Below are 6,381 nucleotides of genomic sequence, written 5' to 3' on the forward strand. Positions count from 1 at the left end.
CACCTTTTCTGGAAGCACGGTTATAACCAGATTATTTTTTTTTGTCCCTCTCTTTAAAGAAGAATAAACAAAAACATGCTTCTCAGGATTTGTCACTTCTTCTGCAATAACTGATTCTGCTGTACCAGCATTCACCTGTAAAAAAAAAAACCAAACACCAAACCTACAAAACAGTAAAAAAAAAAAAATCCTATTTTTTTAAAAGCACAAAACAGTTTTGAAGAATGCTCGGGTATTGGGAACATTCAGCATATCGCTGAATCAGGCTGCCAGCTCCCAATCAAGCACTGCTCTGTAAATGCAAGAGTACAAGCCTCTTCTGATTCAGAAATTGTTAAAGAACAGGATGAATTCTGTCCAGAGTCAAAAGAGTGTGAGTTCCATTTCCACAGCCATTAACTGTTGTTTAACTTCAAAGTCCTCCTTACTGACCTAAAACTTATGCCTCTACCTAGAAGGAGGTCAGGTGTAAATGTATTATAGTTTGCAGGGCACCCTGTAACATAAGCAAAGGCTTGTAGAATTCCTTAATGGTTTTGCTGGAACATATTCAGTTTCACTGTTCATCTCAGTCTCTGTGAGGCTGAGTGTTTATTTTCCATAGTAGCCACTAAAAATGGCACTTTTTTAAATTTGGATTTTTAGTGTGTTGGTAGTCTTCTAAAATTCATGTCAGCTCAGAGTTATAGCATCTCATCTCCAGCAAAGTACAGCTGCTTTGCCTGGTGCCACTTAAATAATATGGTGCCAAGCTAGTTTAATCAGCCTAATGAGGATCACACAATCATAAGGGTAATTGGCAGTGATGCAGGTTCTCTATAGCAGCTCTAATGATTCCCATCAGATGAGAATGTTTGTAAGATTTCACAAATCTCACCAGAACCCAGACTGCTCCAATAGATAAAAGTCTCCCACTTTGCAAAATGATCCTTCCTTCCCGTGATTCAAAAATGAGAACATATGTTTCTATAGCCCTACGCAGCCTGACTTTTCAAAGCAGCAGTTACTTCCAGACCTGCTGGGACCGGACCACACCAGGACCTGCAAACTATCACTGCTCTGTGTAGGCCAGTAAGAGGACTGAAGAAAAGAAACAAAACTATCAGCAAAACAAATAGAAAAGAGAACTTATTAAAGGAGGTTTTAAAGATAGCATAACTGTCTATGGTTGCATATTGTGCAATTAGCTAGATCCTAAGTTCTCAGTGTTAAAATCTCAGGGGGTTCGGTTTCGGTTGTGGTGTTGGGGTGTTTTTTTCTCCCACAGAATGGTTGAGGTTGGAAAGGACTGGTTCAACCCCGCTGGTACAGCAGGGTTACCTAGAGCTGGTTGCCCAGGACTATTTCTAGATGGCTTTTGAATATCTCCAGGGCTGTTGGATCTTTCTGCTATCTGATGTCATTTTTGCTTCCCATTTCCCTAGACCTTTTTTTCTCTGTCTTAATTCTCACTCACAACATACAATCTAGACTTTCCAGTTGGCTTGGGAGACACACTAGCAATCCTACTGTGGCTGGAAAAGCTTCCAAGGCCAGATGCAGAATTAGCTTGTTAAACAGACACACTTGTAATCTCACAGCTCCGTAACACTTAGCTGACCGATTATCCTTTGATATGGATTAGGCACTTCAGGGAGACGTGAACACAGACAGTTCCTTACGAAGAGCTTCGAGTTACTATTTCCTAGTTGAAGGTCTCCAGCAGCTCCCTGACAGAAAGCTCTCTTGAGTGCTGAAGTACGGGAGTGCAGGTGTCTCCTGCAGAGACCATAGGCTCAGTGACATGATAGAGTAGGAAAAGGAACTTCACTTTTCCAAGAAAGCACAAAAACTGTGGCTAGATTTAAGACAAGCCACACTAAGTTAGCTATCAATAAATACCTGTGATTTGTAAATAAGCACAGAGGTCTGGGTATGTCCCTTCTGTCCTCTCAGTTCTTAAGGGAAAAACATTTTTTTTAAATTTAATTAGGATATTTTAAATTCATTTTAAAAATTGATATTAGTACAGGTCTTTTAAAATTAACTTTCATTTTAATACTGAAGCATCACAGATTAAAAACAATCTCTTGGATTAAAATTACTGATTGGGACATGCATAAATTTATATTAGTCTCAGCAATCTTTTTGTATGAGAAACTGAACTCTAAATTACTTTACAACCCAAGTAATAAAATATAGTCTATGATTCTTGTTTCATTCTGTAGATATTTTTCTTTAAAGAACAGTATACAGCATGCACATCTACGTAACACTCAGGACTGAACTACAAGAACAGAAATGACTGCAAGAATTTGCACACAGACATCAAAAAATGAAAAGTGTCACAATTTCAAATTATGCGCACCACACAAAGTAAAAACCGTAAGATTCCAAAAAAACAGGGAGAGGGACGAAAGAAGAGAGCTAATTTTAAGATGCCTGTGGCCACACTCTATTCAATTCTTATCCTTTGTCCGCACCTGTGATGTCTGAGCTCTGTGCTTATTACCATCATTACCATAAAAAATAGGTGGTTTTCTCATCCTTTGCTCTTCTTAGCAAGAAGAGTGTGCATGTTTTGGTAAGTTGTTCTGGTTTGACTTAGTTCAAGGACTTCACTGGAGTAGGAGCCCATTAAGTAATTCCATAGTATTCTACATAATTTCAGACCTGCCATCTATTTTTTCAGGAATAGGATTGCTGCAGTTCCAATGCTGAGCACCGAGTTTTCAAACTTATGGGCACTTGCAGTACCCATTCATCATTGCTGGAGTTAAAAAACCCAGGCTTTACATACAAAGAAGGTGTTCTTCAGGAGTCAGAGCTGCCACTGCCTAGCAGAACAGGAAACTGATGACTTGGCTGTCTGTAAAGGTACGCTGTGGGTCACAAATGCCCGGTGCCAAGTCAACAATTTTCTGCCTGCTGGCTAAAATTTGATCCATATGCTCTGTAGGAAGTTTATTTTTTGAGATGGCATCTGGAGTGCAAGAGAGACATTAAGATCTAAGAGAAATCTATAGTGGCAATATATGAATTTATTACAGACCTTTGCATGGCTTTCTAGCTGCCATTAAGTGCTTTATGTTTCAGCTATCAAAAATCATCAGAAATTCCTTAATGAACCTTTCAAAAAACAATTAGGGAAAAAAAAAAAGACCAACTAGCAGGCACATTAAAAGAGATAGCATTCATCAAAACCTGATGATATTTTCTTTATAAAGCTTTCAATTTTGGCAATGTTTCCTTTAATGTAATAACTATATAAAAAAGAATTCTTCTTCCATTACTGTGGTTTGTTTCTATTGAGTTTGATATTCTGTGCAAAGTCATTATCTACTTCATGAAGAAGTAAGAGAGCCATTAGTCAACAGCCGACTAAATGTAGTCCTTACAGTACGCTTGTACTTTTTAAAAAAAAACAACTGAAGTTACCTTCAGGAAAATAAAATCCCTGAGTTCCTGCACTTTATACATGAGGCATTATTTTTTATTGCTAAAGCATAGCCTTGGAACTTTACAAACCCCTATTGTAAAATTGTCTAAAACAGCACACTCACGACACACACACTGGCTGAATATTGCAGTGCTTCAAGCTGTTTAAAGTAATGGAGGTCTAACAGTTCCTGACCTAGAAAGCTACCATCTAGCTTCTTATTTAGTATACCACTAAAAATGGATCTGCTCAGATAGCATGTTGTCAAAAGAAATTGAAGCATCTTAGTTAATTGTACTGAAATACCCAATTTACCTTTTATCCCAGCTCAAGTTATCACACAGAAGGAGAAATAACATCACTGGAGGGTTCATGCTAATAATTTGGTATACTTAATTTTGCTTGGGTTTTTTTAAACCAACTCAGTAAAGGATAATATCCCCACAAGCTTGAGTTTAGACAACCTTGAATATCCTTTCTATGGTTTTCTATTCACACCGAATAGAAATACAACTTCAAAAACTGTGCTAGACTCAGACTTGTTGTAAAGAGCAAGGATTCCTTTGCATCATCATTCTCCTAGAAAATTCAACCTAAGTAGCAGATATTTTGTCCTTTATACATTGTGATCTTGGCCACAAACACTCAGCCTCTGTGGTAAAACATTTCCTGTTCCCTGCAGGGCAGGAGCCCTTGGGAACTTAAAAGTTTGCATTATCCTCAGGCTCTCAGTAAGGACAAGAACAAATCACTAGAAAATCCAAGATTCATAAACCACACTGTGCTTAAGGAGGATGAGTGACTACCTCTTTGACTCCTTTTATTCTCAGATGTGTTGTATAATTTGTTTTCATTCATCACGTTCAGTTTCCTTCTTCCAACAGTTTGTTCAGGAATGCTCTTCTCATGCTATTCAGAGAAAAACCCATCTAATCTTGAAAAATTTAGTTAATATCATATTACCAATCCAACCATTAATAGATATCACTACTCTCCAAGACTTTATTGCTGCTTATATCCATTTTTAGCACTTTTATAGTTGTTTTCTTTCTGTTTGGCTACACCTAAACATAATACATTAGTAAAAGGAAAAGTAGCAGAACTTATGAGCACACTCATAATAGAGCAGGACCTGACTCTGTATATTAAATACGTTTCAAGGACAAATCTGCTCTGAGATTTCACAGTTTAAGTGCTGTACAGAAGACTACAGACAGGCATTATTAGGAAGCCAGCTAAGACTGCACTGCAGCCTGCTAAGCAGAGCTCTCAGTACCCTCCTAAAGATGGATAGGCCAGATTCATATTCCGCTACACTAACACCCAGGGATTCAAATAATTAAATAGAAGATTTACCACACCAACTGACAGCCACATTCTTCCTTTCTGAGGGATACAAATGTTAATTTAATTATTTGGTAGTGGCTAAGAGCATAAAAATGCAAGCCTTCGAAAACTGTTCCTTTCCCCTCCCTCTCTAGCCCCGCCATACGACAGGAGCGTTTGTCTATGCAGTGCCGGCATTCTGGTAGCGTGGATGGTGGCAGGGACTGAACCAAGACCTTTTGGCATGTACTGCTGGCCCAAGAGTTTGGTCTAGTTCTTCTAGCCTGTGACTAGTAACTCTAATGTTATGCAGACCAGCCACTAGAGGGGAATAAAGAGTCACACTCTATTAACACGGGTTACTGCATTGTAAACTGCTTTGTGGGCAGATCTGGGACATGGCCATGAACAAGCGCTGTACCTGACTCAGCTGGCAACTCTGGTTCTTGCTGTAGTCCGATATGTTTGTGCGTGCATATTGCATTCAGACAGCAAGCTTTACCTAAGGCTCTATAAACCTGGAGTATATTTGTATACTCACTGCATAATTATTATAAATGTTTGTACTGTGAACTGTATCCTAATTACTTGCAGTGGTAAAGTCATGTAGACTCTGAACCACTAGGCATTTCAGCATGGTTTTTTTTAGCTAAAACCACACATGTAAGTTAGGTTGTCAGGTGCTTTAAAGGTAAATGTATATAAAGTGTATTGCTAGATGATGACTTTTTTTTCGGGGGGGGGGGGGGGGAGGGGCGGTGGAGGTCCGTCACAGCTAAGTCCAGCCTAGGAGAGCTGTTAAGCTTTAGCTGCCTATAAGACACTCCTCTGGGAAGCTACTGAAAGCAGGTATCGTTACTAAAGCCACTGAAGAGTGAACCAGTGCAGAGGCCAATCTAGAGAGAGGAAGGTTAGGCCAACTGGTTTTCAGAGACTCGAGTTAGCTTTTGTGCATACAATTTGGACTCCTCTGCTCTTAACAACACAAGTTAACACTAGTCAAGGATTCTCCTTACTCATCAGGAATCCCCAAAATGCACAGGAGACTGTTTTCCAGGTTGCTTTTCATTACCAGAACATACCTAAGAATGAACAGGATTTTGCTCAATGAGCATACCAGTAATGCCAGCTTCCAACATTTAAAAAAGAAAAACAAAAAAAATGGGTCTAAACCAAAATCATCAAGAGAGACTTTAAAATAGATTTTTAACCTTTAAATTTCTCAGTTTCAAGGCCTCTTGGCCCTCTTCCTCCCCTGACACAAAGCTGTGATCTCTAGTAACTTTTTTTTTATAGTGAAAGCAAAGATTCTGTGTAGCTATTTGATTGCAGGAACTAGAGGCAGAAAAAAACCAACACTAAACATAAAAGGAGTAATGGTAAAAGATATATGAGTTGGCAATGCCGCTGAATCTTCTTCTCCAGGCTTAATGGAGCTGGATTTGAAGACAATACCGAGGGACAAGAGCTTAAAAATTGAAAATTTACTAGCCTGAAGATTGCTGTCTTCTCGGAAAAATCCGGGCAAAGAGGTATGTGTTGCTTTTTAGTGAGAGGGAGGCTAGCAATGATCCCATTTAATTTCCTGTAGTAGGAAGCTTAGCAAATATTCGGTAATATCTCCTTAGGTGATTACT

Source organism: Grus americana, chromosome 2 (genome assembly GCF_028858705.1).
Source record: "Grus americana isolate bGruAme1 chromosome 2, bGruAme1.mat, whole genome shotgun sequence".
In the NCBI taxonomy this organism is placed as follows: Eukaryota; Metazoa; Chordata; class Aves; order Gruiformes; family Gruidae; genus Grus; species Grus americana.